Consider the following 23,120-nt stretch of genomic DNA (forward strand, 5'->3'; position numbering starts at 1 on the left):
TTGGCTTCAGTATGAACCAGCCCCAGCTATTGTGGGCTTTTGAGGAGTGAACCAGGGGACAAAAAATTTCTCTCTCTCTTTCTGCCTTTCAGATAAATAATTAAATAAATCTTTAAAACTTAGTAGTTGCTTGAGACTCCAATGACTTTTTTTTTAAATAAGGAATAGAAAAACCAGTATGAAGAGCAGCAGGAAAATACAAGGGATCTTTAAAAACTTTGTGAGAAATGTGTATTGTAGAAAACTATGCGGGAATTTCAAACTTTTTTTGCACCAAAATAAAATTTATTTTCCAGTGTCTGTCTTCATGAACAACTGTACTGTCATAGAAATCACCAATCAACAGAGGCCAGTGCTCTGGCGCAGCGGGTAAAGCCACCGCCTGTACTGCAGTGGTTTGAGACCCAGCTGTTCCGCTCCTGATCCAGCTCCGTGCAATGTGCCTGGGGAAGCAGCAGAAGTGGCCCAAGTGGGAGACCTGGAAGAAGCTTCTGGCTCCTGGCTTCAGTCTGGGCCAGGCCTGGTTATTGCAGCCATCTGGGGAATGAACCAATAGAATCTCTCTCTGCCTTTCAAATAAATAAAATCTTTTGAAAAAAAAATGGCCAATAATCCATGGAAAGTTGTTCTACATCATAAGCCACTGGGGAAACACAAATCAAAACCACAATAATGGCCGGCGCCGTGGCTCACTAGGCTAATCCTCCGCCTAGCGGCGCCGGCACACCGGGTTCTAGTCCCGGTCGGGGCGCCGGATTCTGTCCCGGTTGCCCCTCTTCCAGGCCAGCCCTCTGCTGTGGCCAGGGAATGCAGTGGAGGATGGCCCAGGTGCTTGGGCCCTGCACCCCATGGGAGACCAGGAAAAGCACCTGGCTCCTGGCTCCTGCCATCGGATCAGCGCGGTGCGCCGGCCGCAGCGCGCCGACCGCGGCGGCCATTGGAGGGTGAACCAATGGCAAAGGAAGACCTTTCTCTCTGTCTCTCTCTCTCACTGTCCACTCTGCCTGTCAAAAAAACAAAAACAAAAACAAAAACATAAGATGCTATTTCCTATCTTCCAGCATATATAAATATATACTTATATGCTATTTGTATAGTACATATATATGTGTGTGTGTTTATTACATATATGTGTATATATATATATAAGTTGGTGAGTGTGCAGAGAAATTGGAACTTTTTTTTTTTTGACAGGCAGAGTGGACAGTGAGAGAGAGAGAGAGAGAGAAAGGTCTTCCTTTGCCATTGGTTCACCCTCCAACGGCCGCCGCGGCCGGGGCACCACGCTGATCCGATGGCAGGAGCCAGGTACTTACCCTGGTCTCCCATGGGGTGCAGGGCCCAAGCACCTGGGCCATCCTCCACTGCACTCCCTGGCCACAGCAGAGAGCTGGCCTGGAAGAGGGGCAACCAGGACAGAATCCGGTGCCCCAACCGGGACTAGAACCCGGGGTGCCGGCGCTGCAAGGCGGAGGATTAGCCTAGTGAGCCGCAGCGCCGGCCGAAATTGGAACTCTTATACCTTGCTGATGGGAAAGAATAATACTGTGTGGAAAAAACAATCAGTGAGTTTTAAAAAGTTAAACATAGAATTACTGTATGCCCAGCAGCTCTGCTATTACCAGGTACACTCTTGAGAGAATATACTTCAGATGTTAACCCAGAAGGCTGTAAATGGTTATTTCTAGAGGTATTTTCTACAGAAATCAAAAACTGAAAATACTCCAATTGTCCATGATCTCAGAAATACATATAGAAAACTGTAATGTACAGCCTTACAATTGAATATCACTCAGTCCTAAAAAGTAATCGTATGGTATGCATAAACCTTTAAAAGTTACACTAATTTAAAGAACTTAAAAGGTAAAATATTGTGATTCCACTTGTATGAAATGCTGAGAATACACAAATTCATGGGGACACAGTTATCCTTGGATGAGGGAAGTTACAGAGGGTGAATTTGGAGCTGATTATATTAGGCTGGGGCTTCTTTTTAGAATAATGGGAACACCATGGAATTAGATGTGGTGATGATCACTTAGCATGGTGAGTATACCAAAAAGCATTAAGTGCAGAGCGTTGTCCCTCAAGAGCCATGGAGATTTGTTTAATGTACAGCCTGTACGTGCACATTTTACACCTATTTGGGATAATCCATTACGTACTCTACTTAGAAGTAACTTACTTAGTACTTACTTAGAAGTACTTACTTGGTAGTAAGTACTACTTAGAAGCAACTTCAGAGATGGTAATTAGTTTATGACTAAGGATAATCTGTTCCATTTTGTGAAGTTGTATATTTTACAGTTTTCAATAGTCTTAATCCTTTAGGATCAGTGATTGAATTCATTATGAGTCCATGTGTATTCATATCCAATTCACACTTTTCTACTTTGTGTTCATCATCAACATGAAAGACTATTGGTTCTAGAAATACACATGTGAGTATTTTTTTTGTCTTTTGGTTCATAGATATGTATATATATTTGTTATGCTACAGCAACTCACATATATTTATATGTTTGAGTATGAACTCACTTTTAAAATTTCAGGGAAAAAGATACAATCAAACTGGAAAGTATATGCGATAAATAATTTTGAGGAAAAGTGTCAAATATTAAAGTTAGATAAGAAATAAAAATATGAATCCCTTGAGGAAGATAAGAGATATAAATATTAAGTACTGTAATTAAAATACAATCTTCCCTAAATAAAATTTTTAAATAATTTGGAACTGTACAATGAAAAAGAATCCACTTAGTAAGCATTCTAATCCATAATAACCAATAGCAAAACATATTCAAAAATATTACTGAATGTTAGAAAGGAAAATTGTTCTTTGACAACCAAGCTTATGAGGAAAATTAAAATGAGATTATCTAGCACTTTCAACAGAAATGCTACATCAGCAGAAAAAAAAGTAGCATACTTAAGAAACTCGGTGAAAGAAAATGTAACCCAAGCACTTTATATCCAGGAAAAATTAACTTTTAAGTATAAAGAGCACAGGTGAAATGCTGTGGACATGAAAGAACTCTTTTGTTCCTATTATGTCTCCCTGAGGGGAATACACCAGAGGTATTAGCATAAGGATCAGGGATGAGTGCTAAAGTTACAGTTATTTGAAAACCTAAAACTAAGTTGGGGGTAAGACTGAAAGAACATAGTGTGTAGTGCAGTGTGCAGTGTTTGTATAACACTGAAAAACTAGGTAGAGGAAAAAATGTCAAAAGGCAACAAAAAAGTGACTGGGGCCCACGCGTTCTCCCACTCCCCTTAGTCACGGTCTCAGGTATTGGTGCTGGTGTGAGCAGGCGGTGACGTCCAGGTGAACATAAAGTGTGGGAGTTTGAAGTTGATGGCCATTTATTCATTCCCTAAGAGAGTTTTTCAAATTTAGTTCATACTCAATAAACATCTGTTTAACATCAGTTGTACAGCTGACAATGCTTATTGCTATGATTCACAAAAGAAAATATATCACCAAAAATAAAGCCTCTAATAAAAATAAGTTTAAAGTGTGAGCTGGTCTTACACCTTTACCCAGCAGATCAAAAAATACGAATGGTATTTAGGGTATTAATGAGACTGGCTTTCATTCAGTTAGGCACTGTTCTCTTTTCCTCATAGCATAGGAGGTATCTGTGAGTAGAACATGCCTGACTCCTGTTAGAGCTGGTATTATTTTTTAACGTTTACTTGTTTTTTTTTTTTTTATTTTTAATTGAAAGATAGACAGACTGAGATTTTGCATCTGTTGTTTCACTTACCAAATGACTGAAACAGGCATGGTTGGACCAGGCTGAAGCCAGAAGCCAAGAACTCCATCCAGTTTTCCCAAATGAATAGCAGGGAGCCGGCGCTGTGGCTCACTATGCTAATCCTCCGCTGAGCGGTGCCGACACACTGGGTTCTAGTCCCAGTCGGGGCGCCGGATTCTGTCCCAGTTGCCCCTCTTCCAGGCCAGCTCTCTGCTGTGGCCAGGGAGTGCAGTGGAGGATGGCCCAGGTGCTTGGGCCCTGCACCCCATGGGAGACCAGGATAAGTACCTGGCTCCCGCCATCGGATCAGCGCGGTGCGCAGGCCGCAGCACGCCAGCCGCTGCGGCCATTGGAGGGTGAACCAACGGCAAAAGGAAGACCTTTCTCTCTGTCTCTCTCTCTCTCACTGTCCACTCTGACTGTCAATAAATAAATAAATAAATAAAATGAATAGCAGGCATTCATTGTCCCATCCTCTGCTGCCTCCCAGAGTGCGCATTCGCATGAAGCTGGATCAGAAGCAGAGTAGCTAAGACTCAAACCAAGTACTCCAAAAAGGGATGCAGTTGTACCAAGCAGAGACTTAAACCACTGATCCTAACACCTGCCCCATACAGCCAGCATTATTAATAGTCGTTTGTCTCAAACTAAAACCTCTAGCCATCCAAATAATTTAATTTAACATATCAAACTTATTCTGGAAACATTTTGATCACTAACTTTTTACATTTCTACAGCTTCATAAGAGTTCAAAGTAGCAAAATAAAATATATCAGAAAGTCATAAGATGATTTCCTTAGTAAAATTATATAAGGATAATAACTGAGTCTTCCTAAGAAAAAAAATAACTGTATTGTTTGGGGAAAGCCCTTGTGAAAGCTGACTTACAATTGGGCCTTAACAGAGAAACAGTACTTTGAATGGTTAAACACAAAAGTAACACATTATATACATGGGACACACTGGTACTTTTCAAATCGGCTTTAGCACAAAGCGGTACTTCAAAAACTCTGTGGAGAAATGAAATTTAAAGATAAATTCTTGGGGCTGGTGCCGTGGCTCACTTGGTTAATCCTCCGCCTGCGGCGCTGGCATCCCATATGGGTGCCGGGGTCTAGTCCCAGTTGCTCCTCTTCCAGTCCAGCTCTCTGCTGTGGCCCAGGAGTGCAGTGGAGGATGGCCCAAGTGCTTGGGCCCTGCACCCACATGGGAGACCAGGAGGAAGCACCTGGCTCCTAGCTTCAGATTGGCGCAGTGCGCTGGCCATAGCAGCCATTTGGGGGTGAACCAACAGAAGGAAGACCTTTCTGTCTCTCTCACTGTCTAACTCTGCCTGTCAAATAAAAAATAAATAAATAAATAAATAAATAAATAAAGATAAATTCTTATGCTGGAAAATAATTTTGGGAGCCAGTGCTGTGGCATAGTAAGTTAAGCCTCTGTATACAGAGCCAGCATCCCATATGGATATCGGTCCATGTCCAGCTTCTTCTCTTCCAATCTAGCTCTCTGTACCTATGGCTTGGGAAAGCAGTGGAGGATGGCTCAGGTGCCTAGGCTTCTGCACCCATATGGGATACCCAGAGGAAGCTCTTGGCTCTTGACTTTTGATCAGCCCAACTCCAGCTATTGATGCCATTTGGGGAGTGAACCAACAGATGGAAGACCTCTCTCTCTTTCTCTATGTAACTCTGCCTCTCAAGCAAATATTTAAAAAAAATTTTGAAATCCACCCATAATGTTCAATTATGTGCATTCCTCATGAACTTTTTGAAGACCTCTTGCATGTATGAATTTCAAAATTTTTTGCATCACAATAAACTTGCCTTTTAAATTCATTCTTCCTTCATTCTTCCGTAAGTTTTTTGAAGTACACTCATAAAATGTAAGCATTGATTTATTTATCATCCCTTAGACAAATACAATTAGATTCATTACTTTCTAGTTAGCACAGTGTTTTTAGATCACAATTATATGACACACAGCAAGTATTTTGTGATTTAGACATAAGGGCTAGAATTTAGTTGCATTGTCTGATTTTTTGCAGTACCAGAACAAAAATGAAAAACAAAACGATTAAAAAAAATCATGGTCCTCTTGGAATTTATTTTCTTATGGAGTGAACAGAAAATCAAATGAGTAAATAAGCTAATGAGGTAATTCATAACTTAACTATAAAACTACAGTATGTTACTTGAGAGAAATATGTGCAGAACAGGAATATGTGCATAACAGTGATTCCTGAAGCATAAAGGAAAGATAAAACAGGACATGGGAGGAGAAGCAGTGATTCGGTCACAAAAGTCAATAGGGTGCACTCGGTGACCCTGGTGATCCTGGAATAAAGATATGACACAAGTGAGATAACAGGCCTCAGGAAGACAGAGAATCAAGAGTCAAGTGTTCGGGGGCAGAACCCTGTCTGACCAGGCTCAAGGAAGAGTGAGGAGGCTGGTGTAAAGGGAGCAGGGGTGATAGGAATCTGGGGTGGAGACAGCGGTCATGGTCACTGTAGGCAGCTATTCTCCCCCTCTGGGTACAGACCATGACTTTGATGCTGAGTGAGATGCTGAACCAGAGTACACTATTGAGTACAGGAGCAGCATGCTCCAACCTCAGTGCTAACAGGATCATTTCCTTGCTGCACATGGATGCACTACAGAGTGACAAGGGCAAAGACAGGAGGACCAGAAAGTGAGCTATCACCAGAGGTGACAGCACACGCTGTGGGGTGGCCACACCAGGGGAGAGGTGAGTCTGTTTGCATAACACCCAGCTGCAGATTCACGATGGAGCTGAGAGATTACCTGGAGGGACGCTCCTCTGCACAGGCTCCTTCCGAAGGCGGATTGTGTCCAGAAAGGATCTGTTGGCAGGGAGCCACAGACACAAAAACGTATACATGGGGGCTGTGGGTGAGGAGAGCTGGGCTGGAGGGCAGTGCAAGGTGGAGGACTAAAAAGGAAAGAAGTTTGAGCCATGAATCAGTCTATGAAAAAAAATTTCCGAAGATGAGGTTTGTAAACTTCTGAGTGTAGAATTTTTGTTCTGATTGATACCAAGTCAGAAAATTCCCTCCTGTCGGAGAAGCGTTTGATAGTGCTGCATACAAAACTGTTTCAATTTTATAAAAAAGATCTTTTGATGGAGACAAGTGCTTGGCACAGCTGTTACAAAACCACCTGGGGAACACGTGCCCCAGCACCCCGTATCTGAGTGCCCGCGGTTGGGTCCCTTAGGGTTCCTCCTTCCTGCTAATGAGCACCCTGGGACGGAGCTAGTGATTCTCAAGTACGTGGGTCCCTGTCCTGACGTGGGAGACCTGAATTCCTGGCTCCTGGGTCCAGCCTAGCCCCAGACTGGCTGTTGCCTGTATTTGGGGAATGAGCCAGTAGGTGGAAGATCTCCATCCCTCTGTCACTCAGATAAAATGAAAATAAATACATAATAAAATTTGAAAACAAATTCTTTAAAAGGAAGAATATGAAATAGAATTTCATATAATTTTTGTGTTTGTATTCAGAAACCTATAGCATTTTTACAAACAGCAAGCATATAATTGTATTTGATCTCATACATTTTACGTATTCACAGGAAATAGTTCAATGAAAATGACGTAATGCACCCCAAAAATAAGGTTACCATTGGTAAATTGGGTAATGAATATCCTCCATTCAAGAAATATCAGAAATTTTCACATGAGCATTCAGATGCCTCTAATTTAGTGTTTTATATGAAGGAAAAATTTATGAATATAATTCTAAATTCCAAAATATTATTCTGGAAAATAAGCAATCCAATAAACTTAACATTAAATAGCATTGCCAAGTTTAGATTAGAATCTGGAATTAAAAATTTTAATTTTGAAGCAAAAGATAATTTTAAATTCAATTATTTTGAGGAAGAGTGAACTGTTTTCTTCTCTTTAAAATCAACACTGTGAATTATTAATAAGCATGAAGCCAAAATTTCTAAGAAACAATTGCTATCAAGTTGTGTCAGTGGAACCAGTATTGTGGCACAGCAGGTTAAGTAGTGGATTAGGATGCCAACATCCCTTATCAGAGTGCTGGTTCATGTCCGTTCCATTCCAGTTCCTGCCCAGTTTTCTGCTAATGTGCCTTGGCAGGCAGCAGAAGATCACCCCAGTACTTGGGCCCTTGCCACCCAAGTGGGAGACCTGGATGGAATTCCTGGCTCTTGGCTTTGGCCTGGCCCAGAGACCTGGCTGTTGTGGTCATTTGGGGAGTGCATCATCAGATAGAAGATTCTCTCTCTCTCTCTCTTGTTCTATCAAATAAACAATTTTTTTAAGAAGATATATCAGGTAGTTCCTTAATAAAATAAAATAATTACCTGTGTTTCTTGTCAGCTTTTAAAATCTTATATCATATTATGATTTGTTTTTTGTTGTTGTTGTTGTTTGTTTGTTTTTTTTTTTTGACAGGCAGAATTAGACTGTGAGGAGAGAGACAGAGAGAAGGGTCTTCCTTTTCCATTGGTTCACCCTCCAATGGCCACTGCAGCCGGAGTGCTGCGGCTGGCGCACTGCGCCGATCCGAAGGCAGGAGCCAGGTACTTCTCCTGGTCTCCCATGGGGTACAGGGCCCAAGCACATGGGCCATCCTCCACTGCACTCCCGGGCCACAGCAGAGAGGTGGCCTGGAAGAGGGGCAACCGGGACAGAATCCAGCGCCCCGATCGGGACTAGAACCCGAGGCGCTGGTGCTGCAGGCGGAGGATTAGCCTAGTGAGCCGGGCCCCAGCCATACTATGATTCTTAATGCAAATAAATATTCACGTATGTACCTAATCTTATTTTCAAAATTTTGCATGTTGTTTCTTGAAGAGACCCACCCAAACAGAAAAGGTTCAGGTTTTATAATATCCAGATACACCCCTAGTACTTGACAGTAGAGCTGGTAAGATTTCCTGTGACACTGAAATGGAGAAAAAGAAAAGAATTAAGAACATGTCCAATCTACAGAGATGCGGGAGAGTGGAAGGGATTGCAGGAATAATCAGGAGTCCTGTTTCCCTTGTGTTAATCTTCAGGGTAACTCTGAGGTATGGGGATGTCAGTAGATGGTGTAGAATCCTGGGCAGAGGCTCAGGTGTGATGCATGGATTTGAGAATCACCAGCTTACTCGTGGCATTTGAAGCCATGAGACTTGAAGAGACAATATCACAGTGAGGCAGCACAAACTTCGATCTGTGAATCTGAGTATTAACAGAGAGATATGGGATGGAAATATAAATTTGAAGGTCACAGTATAAATGTTTTTTGTAAGTCTAATTGACATCATGAAGAAAAGAAGATCAACAGAAAAGATTCACTATCTGAGAACTGAACCATGCGTGAGCAAGTCACCTTTCAAAGGTATGGGTGATCACGAGGAGGCACCAGAGAGGTGAGCCACATACCTCGCCAGGGTGCCAAGGTGCAAGTCAGGACTCCAATTCCGAGTCCAGCTTCCTGGTACTGCAGATCCTTGGAGGTAGTACTTGGTCGTTCAAGCAGGTGGGTCGCTGCCTTGGCCGTGAGTGAACCAGGGGTTTCAGCTTGGCCTAACCCTGGCTGTTATGGGCATTTGGGGAGTGAGCACATAGATGCGCATTCTCCCTCTCTGTCTCTCACAGTCAAATAAAAAATTAAAAGAAAAGAATTATGCAAGTGAAACACCTGATGCCAGGGATGGAGGACAGAATGGCTGGAGGGGCTGGAAGGGATGAGGTTCAAGTTCCCTGGCAGCTGGGTAGAAGGCAGAGTGGAAGGACACAGAGCAGGTGGGAAGCTGGGTGCACAGTGACAACTTGGAGGGCTTGTCTCTGTTTTCTGCTCTCTCTGTGAGATAAGAAATGAGGTCATCAGCTGAAAACAAGGAATGAGGGCGTCAGAATTTTAAGGACAAGAGTAAAAATGAGCACTAGTTATCTTCCCTTTGGTGCTAGATGCTTTGGAATTTATCCAGCCAGTGCATAGAACTCTCTAAAAATGTCTTGTTTCCAGTGATTTTAAATCCTCATCTATAGGAGAAAAAAAAAGCCATTCCTAATGCAGTCCTTCCCTACATCAGGTATTATGACTTAGAAGTGCCTGCATTTGTATTTTAAAGCAAAACTATTCTGGGGCCAATGTTGAGGTGTAGTGGGTTAAGTTGCTGCCTGCGACACTGGCATCCCATACAAGTACCAGTTAGACTCCCTGCTGCTCCACTTCTGATCCAGCTCCCTGCTAATGTGCCTGGGATAGCAGCAGAAGATGGCCTAAGTGTTTGGGCCCCTGCACTAACACGTGGGAGACCTGAAAGAAGCTCCTGGCTCTTGGCTTTGGACCTGCCCAACTCTAGACATTGTGGCCATTTGAGGAGTGAACCAGCAGATGGAAGATCTCTCCCTCTCTCTCTAACTCTGACTTTCAAATAAATAAACTTTTATTAAAAGCAAAACTATTTTGCCCTTTGAAAATACATGTAAAGAAATACTACCTGATTTTATGTAAGATTCTACAATTTTTTTCCTATATTTATCGTCTGGAAGACGATATGAAATATTTAAGATGCTATGCCTTGAAGTCATGACCAGTGGAGGTGCTCTGGGCCTCTGACCTTTTTCATTTGCATGGTTGTTAACCTCCAGACACAAATGATTTTTTTGAAGGAATATCTTCAATTTTATGCAGTTTTTGAAGTTTCTTTCTTTCTTTATTTTTTTACCTGCAGGACCACCAGCTCTGTGTAATTGTGGTTTACATGCTAAAGGTAATATAAATGAACACATAAATATATGTGTACATATTCAAATACATGTAAACAGCCATCATAACCACAGAAAAAAGAAGGAGGTAGGATTTGCCCATTTCAAATGCTAGAAGCATCCTGTATAGTGCATACTAAGAAGTCATAAATTTATAATATGAAGCCATTGTGGCTTGAGGATAAATATTCAGTACCTGGTATTACCTGATAAAGTCATACATATGTATAGCTCCATTTTATGTGATAATTACTGAATCTAGCTTTAGCATCTGCCTTTACCAGATAAACTGAATTTATTATTTTGAATAAGGCAGTCACAATAATTCATGGCCTTGTGAAGAATTGGCAAACAAAAGGTTCATAAGGGAGAGGAAAGGTGAGTAGGAAATTTCATTAGAAATTCCATATAAAATCACAATGGTCCACTTTATGTAAATTTTTGAAATTGTCCATTGCATGTTCAAATTTTTAACTCTCCAGGATGAAGTTAAAATAACGCTCCGTCCAGAGACATCTGGAGGATTGCAGAAGTACCCATTTTAGCCCTTGAATTTTAAAGTGACTTTTATCGTATTTCAAAATAGCTGTGCATCCTCTCTCCACATTACCAGCAAACAACTGAACATGTTTCTCTATTTTCTGCTCAAGTGCTGCCCATCTAAAAGCAAGCAATAAGCAGGAAAATGTATTTTAGTGATGAAAGATAAGCTGGAGAAAGCAGCCAGCCATTCGGACACACGGGCGTAATAAATCCACATGCATCTCCACAGAATTCCTCTGCTTGGAGCCATCAGTTGTCAGCTGAATCTGTAAGCTGCCTATATCATAAATACTGCGTTATTTTTCCTTCATAGAGCTCAAAAACTCGACTTTATCTCAGACATTTTCCTAAAGACTGCCCATGCCAACATTCAGATTCATGATTTTAGCAGAATTTGTCATTCCTTTTCAGTGCTGTCGAATAATATATAAAAGTAAAATAACTGCAAAAAAGGAAAATATTAAAATATTTGAAAAAATAAAGATGAACATTTAATCTTAAAATAGGGATGCTCATTGCAGTTAATCATAAAGACAGAAAAGGCTGTATCTATGAAAATTTATATTTACTAAATATAAAAAGAAAAAAAACTTCCTATGTGCTAGAGACAAAGTTTAACAGGAAGCCAAAAAGGAATTGGAGATATTAATGATCCACAAAATATATACATAATCTTAATACAAATTAAGTATAAAAGAGAATGAAAGAAAAAACTCCTGAGTACCTTTCTCTGAAGGGAGGAGAGAACTTCCACTTTGACTATGGCCTTGTCTAAATAAGATTGGAGTTGGCGAACTCAAGAGGCTTCCATAGTCTGGGCAGCTCATGACAAAAGCCTAGGGAGATTACTTACGTCATAAATAAGGGTGTCAATTGTTAAATCAACAACAGCAGTCACTGTGCATCTACTTCCCATGTAGGATCTCTGTCCTTAATGTGTTGTACTATGTGAATTAACGATATAACGCATACTGAAACAGTATTTTATACTTTGTGTTTCTGTGTGGGTGCAAACTGTTGAAATCTTTACTTAGTATATACTAATTGATCTTCTGTATATAAAGATAATTGAAAATGAATCTTGATGTGAATGGGATGGGAGAGGGAGTGGGAGATGGGATGGTTGTAGGTGGGAAGGTGTTTATATGGGGAAAAAGCTGCTACAATTCAAAAGTTGTACTTTGGAAATTTATATTTATTAAATAAAAGTTACAAAAAAAATTAAAATGTAAAAAAACTCCTAAAAAGAAGAAAATTCTCTAATGAATATTTAACTTTTTTCATCAGTTCATTAAAGACATAAAATTTAAAGTAAGAATGCTTTTTTCTTATTCCTTCAACAGCATTCTACAAATGTGAACATTAAAATACACAGTGTTCATTTGTGGTCCAATGACATATTGGTAACAATGCATAATGTCAAAACTTTTAGACAAACAATTTTCCAACAAGTCTAGGAATATTGTGATCTTTTGGACTAATAAGTATATTTTTTGAAGTTTAGTTTATGGGAAAATAATAGACACACACAAAAGATGGTATCTCATGGTAGCTTTTAATCTATATTGGGATATAAGTCACTGTCTTGTCAATTTCCTTTCTCTCTCTAAATATATATATATAACTGAATTACAGACAAATACAATGTAGGTAAAGAAATGTTATGTTCTTTGCAAGAAGAAATTGAAAATTAGACCTTTCCACCATTTTGAAATCTCTCTATTTCCTTCAGAAGTTCCAGACAAGGTGTCAGCCTTTTGAATGCTCTTGGTTTTGCTTGTTCATTTCAGGTGTTCATTTATTTGTGTCACTTACTGTATGCCAAGTACTCTGCTAGGCATTGGCAATAGAGCATCAGGTTGGACGAGCTGGATCCTTTTCCTCCTAGATCAGACATCTCCATATAGAACAGAGGTTGGAAAATCACAGCAAGTGAAGGATGACTATGAAGCAAAAGTTCCAAGTGGTAAAGTATCACTAAATAAGCGTAAGTGAGGTAGTGATGGTAGAGGGAACTACAGCATGAAGAAACTGGGCTTTAGATAGGGTCTAGGGAACACAGGTGGCAAAAGCTGAGAGGGTGATGAGAAAAGAGACATTCCAGACAGAGGGGCTGGCTCTAGGCTTTAAGAGTAGAAATGAGAAGAAATTAACGGAAATCTGTAAGGTTACGTCTTAGGGGGAGAAGGCAAGGGGCAGTAAAGCTCCCCCAGCATCCACAGACAATCAAGGGCTGTATCATATATGACCTAAGCCATGAGGGGTTTGGCTCTCACTAAAATTTTTAATGAGAATCCACTGGAATACTAATTATAAGAAATTCAAAGTATTTTTAAAACTGTATTATAAAATATTTCTTTTTTCAGAATTTAGGAGACCAATAGTAACTTAGCTCAATAGTCCAAAGGCAGAATGATTGTGATTTGGGCCAATGTGATGGAATTGTGAATGGTGGAGATAGACTCATATTTAGAGGAGTGACAGGGGTACTTCCTTTTTGTACAGGTGGAATTACAAGCGATTGACAAATCAAGCAGGAATGAGAAGGTTATCACTGAAACAATTGTATATCTGTAAGCGCTCTTTAATGTGATATGGAAGATTGGGAGGGGTAATAATTATTAAGAGCTCAATTTCAACTATATCTGCTCTTAAATGATTGGAAAACATGAAAGGTTGAATTCCAAGAGTGAAGCCTACATGCAATGCAAAATAAGTTTGGGTTGGAGGTATGTATTTGTGACTATCAGCATTTTTAGGAACATGAGTCTGGATAGGATCATCTACAGTGAAGATGGAAAAGGAAGTGTTACAATGGATACTACAGAAATAAAAAGAATCATCAGAAATTACTACAAACAGCTATAAACCAATGAATTGGAAAGTCTAGAAGAAATGGATAGATTTCTGTACACATATGATTTACCAGAATTTATATAGAATATTCAAATAGAACAATTGCAATACAGATACCGAATCCATAAGAAGGACCCAGAAAAGTACAGGACAGAAGGGCTTCAGTGCTGAGCTATGGAATGAAATCCCTTCATTTGTAGTAAAATGGATGCAAGTGGAGACCACTATGAAATAAGCCAGTCTCCAAAGGACAAATAACACATTTCCTCTGGTTTGCGGTAACTAATACTTAGAGTATAACAATAAACTCAAGTTTTAGGAGCGAAATGGACATCTTGGGATGTGATGATTGTTTGACTACACTTCTGCAGGATGGCCGTCTTTCTATTTTTTACTTGTTGAATCTTTTTTTAATAGGACAGTTAAGCCTGTGCTTATAAAATAAATTTTAAGAGAAAAAAGAATTCTGTTTAAAAATGTACAGTACTTAGATCCTAAGTTCTGTAACTCTGGAACCTATAGAAATACAGATGTGTTATCTCAGCTCCAAGTTCCCCATGTTGTGGCCTGTGCTGTGGCACAACTTGTTAATCTGCTGACTGGCATGCTGTCATCTCCTGCGGGGGTGCTGGTCCCAACTCCTCTGCTTCCAATCCAGCTCCCTGCTAATGCTCCTGGGGAAGCAGCAAATGGCCCAAACGCCTGGGCCCCTGACACCCAAAGACGAGACCCAGAGGAAGTTACTGGTCATTTGGGGAGTGAACCAGCAAATTGGAGCTTCCTCCCTCCTTCCTCTCTCTCTCTCTCCCTCTCTCTCTCTCTTTCTCTCTCTCTCTCCCTCCCTGTCTCATCCTCTCTGTGTGTCACTCTACCACAAAATAAATGCAAGAAATACAATAAATCTTGTATTAATAGCCCCTACCCTCATAGCTTGACTCCTAAATATGAAATATTTGAAATAGTGAAATATTTTAATATTTCTTACTTTAAACTATATATAAAACAATTAAAACTTAGCTAGGTTGACAAACATATATATTAAATATCCAATGCAATCTACAGATTCAATATGATCCCCTCAAAATACCAAAGATATTCTTCTAACATAGAGAAAAATGATGCTAAAATTTATATGGAAACACCAGAGATCCAAAATAGATAAAACAATCTAAAACAACAAAAATAAAGCCCTAGGAATAACAAAACTAGATTTCAAGGTATACTAGAGAATACTACTGGCCCCAAAATAGGCATGTGGATAAATGGGGCAGAGTGGAAACCCCAGAAATTAATCCACACATCCACAATCAACTAATCTCTGACAAATGATCTAAAATCATTCCCTGGAGAAAGGACAGTCTCTTCAACAAAATTGTTGCAAAATTTCATCTATGCATGCAAAAGTATGAAACAAGACCCCTACCTGAGAGAGAGAGAGAGAGAGAGAGAGAGAGAGAATCTTCCATCCTCTGGTTCACTCCCTAAATGGCTGCAATGGCTGGAGCTGGGTCACTATGAAGTCAGGAGCCAGGAGCTTCTTCTGGATCTCCCATGGGGTTCAGGGGTCCAAACACCTGTGTCATACACTGCTGCTCTCCCAGGTGCATTAGCAGGGAGCTGGATCAGAAGTTGAGCAGCCGGAACTCCAACCAGTGCCCTTATGGGATGCCAGCACTGGAGGCGGTGGCTTTACCCGCTATGCCACACGCTGACCCCATTATTGTGTTATTTCAAAAGACTTTTCTTTATGTTTGAATAGTCTCTTTTCTGCTTGGTACAGTCTTTTATTGAGGCTTTCAATTCTGTTTTATATTTGACTTACTGATTTCTTCATTTCCAATATTTTTGCCTGGTTCTTTGTAAAGATCCCTATCTCTGTACTGAATTTCTTATTCATAGCATGCATTGTTTTCTTGATTTCATTCAGTGCTCTCTCTGTGTTCTTTTGATTTCTTTTAGCATGCTTATAATCATTCCATTTGATTCTTTATCATCTTTTTCACCAATTTCCTTTTCTTTTGGAGTCTGTTATTAAAGTATTATTCTAAACAAAAATTGAAAATAGAAAGTGACACAATTTTCATTTAGCAGAGATTTTAATCGTTCAAAATAAAACATTTTGAAGGACTATAATTAGTAATTTAGAATGTGGACAAAATGGATGCCTTATTATAAAGGAATTAATGACCAAATATTGAATAGATTAATAATTAATATATGAATTAAAATAATAGTTTAAGATGTCGTGAGGTCTAGTTGGTTTTTCATAGTTTTGTTAAAATTACAATTGGCAGTGGGCTCTGTTCTTTATAGATTTTTTCATATGTTGAAAAAAATGGGACATCCGTTCATGCCACTTTAGCAATATGCAAAAACATTAAAATTAACTTTTGACAAGTACAGTAAAGGAAGATCAGGTTGTGACATTGTTTGTGAAAAAAGATGAGAAATTCTAAATGAAGAACAAGCATATCTATTTCTCTTTTTTCAAGGTACAAAAATTAGTTTTATTATTAATTTCCAATAAATGAATGAAATCAAGGAAGTAACTGCATTTACAATAGCATCAAACAAAAGAATAATCATTTCTTAAGTAAATAACAGTGATGACCTACCAGCATGAGGAAGATTTCAATCCTGAAGCAGTAGTTTGCAGGTGGTTTTTCCCACTGCATTTAAAAAACTCCACAGCATACAGGTTATAAGACCCTGTTTGTGACTATAATGCAGTAAGTTGAAATCTATCAGGATTTATCAGGGATGTATTTTCAGAATTTAGGAGAGGCACGTTGGCCCTTGAGGTTTTATAAACAGCATGACTTAATTTTTAAAAGATTTATTCATTTATTTGAAAGGCAGAGTTACAGAGAGGGACAAGGAGACACAAACACACAGGCACAGACACAGGGTGGGGATGAGAGAGAGAGAGAGCGAGATCCTCCATCCAGTGGTTCACTCCCCAAAGTGCCCCAATGACTGGGGCTGGGCCAGGCGAAATCCAGGAGCGAGAAGATTCCTCCAGGTCTCCCAAGTGGGTGCAGAGGCCCAAGGGCTTGAAGCATCGTCTGCTGTTTCCCAGGTGCATTAGCAGGGAACTGAATCAGAAATAGAGCAGCCAGGACTTGAGCTGGTGTCTATATAGGGTGTGACAGTGCTGGCACTGACAGCATCATTTTGAGTGGCATGAGCCAGTCTCTATCCTGACCAAGCCTTGTCCTGCTGGCAAGCTTTATACTCACAGCTGTAGGATGTGGAGGAAGCTTGGTCTTCACCCTGTGTCCTCTCTTCAGCAGTCATGGTTGGGGTAACTCTGGAACCTTTCTTGAGGTGTCCAGGGTCTGTGGCCCAAATCTTACAATTGCAGCTTTGTGATAAAATGCACAAACATCTTTCAACTCTGCTCTGCCATGTCAGCATTCTACCAGGACTAATTACCCTTCACACTGGATTTTGCCAAGTTTTATGGGAAAAGTTCACAAATGATCCTCCTCTCCCAGAAACCAAACTTGTTTCAAAGAAGATGGCTTGCAAGGAAATAATTTTGGATAAACCAGCCATTGTCTTTCAATCTATTGCCCTTATTTGACTCAGCTCCGTATAACCACAGCTCACTTTATCAGTACCTCCTATCATGTCAATCCATTACATATACAAGCAAATTGCTGACATCCTGAAGAAAATGCAGGAAGATGAACTGATAGGTACATAGGACAGGAAGTACTGTAATTAAGACCTGGAACTCTCCCAATCACGTGAGGACCATCATGCTGGTATCATAAAGCACTACGACTACTATTCAACACTTAGTAGTTTTGAACATCAGGGCTGAAGGGTGGTCTCGAGAACTGGTCCCCGGATGACTTGGAGTGGCTGAGTGATCAAGGTCTGAAACATTCGTTCAAAACTCCTCCCAAACCTAGGGAATTCTTGCCGTTCTATTCCGTGGGAGAACCCTTCTGCCAGGAATGCTTCGTTTGAGGATTTGAAGTCTGCTGTTAGTGTTCATTTGATTCACAGGAAAGATGGTATAACCTGAGAGTGCCAGGAGGCTGGTAAGACCTAGAAGAAAGGTTACACTTTGAAAGGGTGTTGGCATGGCTACAGCTCCCCATCACCTCATGGAGTATCTAAGGAAATTACAACATTATGATATGCTAGTAAAAAACGTCAGTCTCTAAGAGGGCACACCAAGATAATTTTGGAAGGATTCAAATGCAATAATTAACATAGTTAATATAAGGCTACCTCAACAGGTTCATGGAAAATTAAATTAAAAGGTAAGTATTTTGGTGCAAAAATGTTGAAATCTATGTATAACAAGGGTTTTTGAAACCCTTGGGTTTTATACATAGATGTATAAAAAACCCTTGTTATACATAGATTTCAACATTTTTGCACCAATGATGAAAAAACTATACATGCGTTTCAAATTCTTGTGCCAAAATAAATGTATCTTTTAATTTCATTTTATCTTTGCCATATATACAACTCTCCTTCCCTTGATCTTATGTTTCGTCTAAAAACATTTATTTCTAGAAGCATCATAACTTCTGAATAATTGCCTTGGATGTATCTAGAAATCATAGTCACATTATGCACCCACATGGTCCTATGGTACTTGGAGTCCATTTATTTTGTACCTACACCACAGTGATGACACAAAACATAACCACATTGGCTCAGAGCACCTGCAACAAGATAGCTTAAAGGTAAAAGTAGAGCCTTAGACTGGAGCCATAACAGCTAGGAGAAGACAATGACTTACAATTGATATCACCTATCTCTTGACACACTATAGAGCTCAAAATGTTCCCAAATTCCTCAGAAAAGCAAACTGGAGGGAAACCAGCAAGGATAGACTCATGATATGCACCCTAGTCAGGGCTTTGCCATTTATCTACTTCCCTTCTCCTGGGTCCCTGTGAGATAGTAAAAAGCAGAGGAGCACCTGCGAACAACAGCACCATTCAGAATGTAACGATAGTGCAATCCTATCAGTGAATAGTGAATGCAGGGTCAGGACAAATGCTGTTGCCAAGTTCTAAATCTCATATGTTTTGTGGGTGATGTTAAGAGAGTAGGCACTTCACTCTGTCTATTTGGATGATGCTTCCTTGCACATTCCAAGAGTAATCAGAGTCATCCCTTCAAGAGATTTCAATGAGATTTGTAGATGCACTGTCGTTGCTTCCACAACTGTATCTCCACTTCCATACGATTCCTGGAGTCTTAAGGCAGTTGGCTTGAACAACCCTGGATACCACAATCTGGAAATATGTACTAGACCTACACTAATGCCAATGATACCAGACATAATGTAGGGATGTTAAAGGATTTTGCAGATGTAATTACAATTTCAAATCATAAGACCTTGTAAGATATTATCCAAAAGGGATAATCACATGAGCACGTTAAGCATGACTTTAGAGTTAAAGAAGAGTCCAAAATCTGAAGCAAGAGGTGGGCTTACAGAGCTGTTGCTGGCTTTCAGACAGTGGACGCCATGTGGCAAGAAATTACGGCAGTCTCTAGTTGCTGAGAGCAGCCAGCAGCCAATAAGTAAACAGGCACCTCAGTTCCCTGCACGAGCTTAATTCTTCCACATACAAGAACAAACTTGGAAGCAGACTTTCCCTGGAGATTCCAGATAAGTCCAGGCAACACCTTAACTTCAGCCTTGATGGAGAAACCAGGCATGCCATGCCAGATTTCTGATCTGTGGAACTGTGAGCTAATAATGGTATTGCTTTAAGCTGATAAGTGAGTGGTAATTTGTTCTGAACAATAGAGTACCAGCACAGTACAATATCACAAGGATGGTATCACTACTCAAACTTCAAATAAGTTGCAATTCCAATTAAATTCCAAACATATAATTTAATAATACTTTACAAATTAAACAATAGAATGAAAAGCTAGGAAAAGGCAAGCTAAATTAAAGGAGAAAGAAATCAGTCAGTTATCAAGAACTATTGTAAAGCTATAATAATTAAATTGTTATATTGGAATAATAGACAAGTATTTGTAGGTAGCATTGCAAAGAACCCTCAGGCAGAGAAATATGTATACACGAATTTAGTATACACAGAATTAGCACACATATAAATGAGTTAAGAATAAAGTATTTTAAAAATATTGTATTAAGCAAATGATTTCAATAATGAAGAAAAAGTGTGATTCAACCCTCAAACAATGTATAATAAGTTCTAGTTATTTTAAATATTTTCATTTAAAAATAAAAGCCTTATACCCCTTACTAAAAATCTAAATACACTTTATGGTCTCCATGGGATGGGAAAACATCCCCTCTCCCAACCCAAGGAAATAAAATATATATATATATATATATATATCATGATATAAACAGCTTGTTAAATATTACTATATTAAAATGATAATTTTACAAGAATGCTATCAATCAAAATCATGAGTAACCAATATCTAAAATAATAGTTAACTCCAAAAATTACTAAGCAAATGGCAAAAAAATGCAGGGAAAGCAGGAATGGTTAAAATACATATACAGAAATACAACAAATAGTAAGTAGAAAACTGAAAAATGAAATAACAAGAATTATTTTTCACATAGCAGATAAAGAAAAAAATCTAAAAATGCCAAAGATTCATAACAATGACAGAATCTTTAGATTCTGTAAATGTAGGAGAGGTGCACATTGTTGTACCTTTTTGCAATACAATGAGATACTTTTTAACAAAATTAAAGTAGTCACGATTTATGATCTGGTAATTTATCTCCTAGATTTAAAATTTTGAGACACTTCTACATGTACTCTAAAACTCTTAAAGAATGGCCATTGAAGTGTTACTTCTCATAAACATTTATCCATAATCTAAACATTGAAAGAAAAAGCAATACATAAAACATCAGCTATTTATAAATGGGGTACTACATAACAGTAAAACAAATACATAAATAAACATGAATTAATAAACCTTGCATATGTCTTACAAATAAGTTGATGAATGAAAACATCAAAATTAGGACTTCTTGAAAAAATGGTTGATTCTATGGCACAAGAGTTGAGGATACTTCTAAAAGTTTGTGGAAAGTGAAATTAAAAGATAATTTTGTTACAAAAAATTGGACATCCATGCACTTCTTTCATATTACACATTTTTAAAAAGTTATTTTTTTCATTTGAAAGACACAGTGAGAGAAAGAGAAAGAGAAAGAGAAAGAGAAAGAGAAAGAGAGAAAGAGAGAGAGAGAGAGAGAGAGAGAGAAGCTATCTACTGTTCACTCCCCAAATAACTGCAACAGCCTGGGCTGTGCCAGGGTAAATCCATGAGCCAGCAGTCCCATCTGTGTCTCTCACATGGGTGCAAAGAACTTAAGTACTTGAGCCCTCCACCACTGCTTCCAACACACATTAGCAGGAAGCTGGGTCAGGACCACAGTAGCCAGGACTTGAACCAGCACACAGAAACAGATTGTGTGCATCCCAAGAGATGGTTAACCCACTGTGCCACCATACCTACCCCTCATACAACACTTTTGCATGTGAACTTTGCAAAAATCCCTGTGTATATGAAATGACCCTGGAACACCTTTTAGTGCCAGAACATTGCGGAATCACCACACAAAAAGAAAGACATCCATGACAGTGAAGTTATAACAAAGGGACACAGGAGCCAACCGAAAGATTGGCCCCAGTTCAAATATTAGGAGTAGCCCAATAGTTTTGGATTGTATCTAAAATATACAATCCATATCCATGAATGTACACTGGCATAAGAAATCATTGAATATATACATAGAGAAAAAAAGAAAAACCTGAATTGCAGCAGAAGTACAAAATTTATACTACTAACTTATTCTCAAGGAGAGAGAACTAACCTCTACATTGTAGCTGTGTGTATTAGTCTGTTTCATGAGTTTAACTTCTTTGGAAGGAAAGGTTTATTTCAGCTTACAGTGTACAGGTGGCCCATTGCCCACCGTCTCTAGAGGCTATTCATGGCAGGTATGGAGGAGCAATCATATGGTAAGCTAGAAAGCAGAAGGAATAGCCAGGCAGAACTTGAATTCAAATAATCAACCATCCCTCAAGGACAACCCTCTGAGGGAATCCCCCACTCCCACGTCCTGAAGACCTCCTACCAGATCCAGCTCTCTGTTGCACAATTAGATCAACTCTCCATCAACTCTTACCATCAACTGTTACCACTAAGACCCCTAATCCACCAGCTGTTACCACTAAGACCACAGGGTTTAAACTTCTGCGTGAATTTTGGGGAGACAAATTCTCCTCAACCCTTCACGCTGCACGTAAGAACTTCCATCCAAAGAAGGGTAAGTATGGAATGGGAAAGGGGGGGTGGGTACTCTCTCATGGAAAGAAGAATCAGATGTGTCACTCCCTCAGCCAGGTGGCTAGGGTGCAAATAATGTAGGAAACTGGGTGAGATTGTTCTGAAAACATTCTGCATTATTTTATCAATTTTCTGGTAAATATAAACCCATTCTGAATAATCAAATGCGTTTCTTTTAAAAAATGGAAAAAGAAGGCCAGCGCCACTGCTCAGTAGGCAATCCTCCGCCGGCACACCGGGTTCTAGTCCCGGTCGGGGCGCTGAATTCTGTCCCCTGAATTCAGGCGCTGAATTCAGGTGGCAGCGCACCTGCTGCATCTGCCATTCAGGTGGTGAACCAATGCAAAAGGAAGACCTTTCTCTCTGTCTCTCTCTCTGACTGTCCACTCTGCCTGTCCAAAAAAAAAAAAAAAAAAAAAAAAGGAAAAAGCAGAATAATTGAATATGGTTCTATTTTTAAAGAAAACACATGTATTATAACATGTAAAAACTACCAAAGTGGAGACATGTATATTACCTTAAACATTTTATATTTCATTATTTACATAATTTCCTCTGTCCTTCCTTGCATTATTTAATTCTTATAATTAAAATATAGGTCATGTTTGAAGAAAAAGGAAGCTCTGCCAGATATCCCATGAATAGGTAATATTGGCTAATTGTTGACCTGAACCACCACCAAATTACTGACCTGATTTACTGATACATGTTGTCCAATGATGGCCAGTGCATGCAAAGCAGGAACTGAGATGGAAGCAGAGAACAAAGAATGAGTAAGGACATTCCCTACAAGAACAGGGAGCTCATTTGGGGCAACTTACAGACTACCATATCAAGGCAGGTGGGCAATCTGATCAACAATACTGTAG

At 39.4% G+C, this 23,120-nt stretch overlaps 1 long non-coding RNA gene across 5 annotated transcripts in view; it reads right to left on the reverse strand.

The window, feature by feature from the left end:
- Window positions 1–12,385: 12,385 nt before the first annotated feature.
- LOC127485835 (uncharacterized) overlaps window positions 12,386–23,120 on the reverse strand; it is a 39,971-nt gene continuing 29,236 nt past the window's right edge. For 2 of the 5 annotated variants that reach the window (XR_011385978.1, XR_011385980.1), the window contains 2 exons: window positions 22,943–22,995; window positions 12,386–17,976 (listed from right to left, as the gene is read on the reverse strand). This is a non-coding gene — a long non-coding RNA (uncharacterized lncRNA). The remainder of the gene's footprint in view (window positions 17,977–22,942; window positions 22,996–23,120) is intronic. The other 3 variants (XR_011385976.1, XR_011385979.1, XR_011385977.1) reach the window with 2 other exon arrangements.

Source organism: Oryctolagus cuniculus, unplaced genomic scaffold (genome assembly GCF_964237555.1).
Source record: "Oryctolagus cuniculus unplaced genomic scaffold, mOryCun1.1 SCAFFOLD_114, whole genome shotgun sequence".
Classification (NCBI taxonomy): Eukaryota; Metazoa; Chordata; class Mammalia; order Lagomorpha; family Leporidae; genus Oryctolagus; species Oryctolagus cuniculus.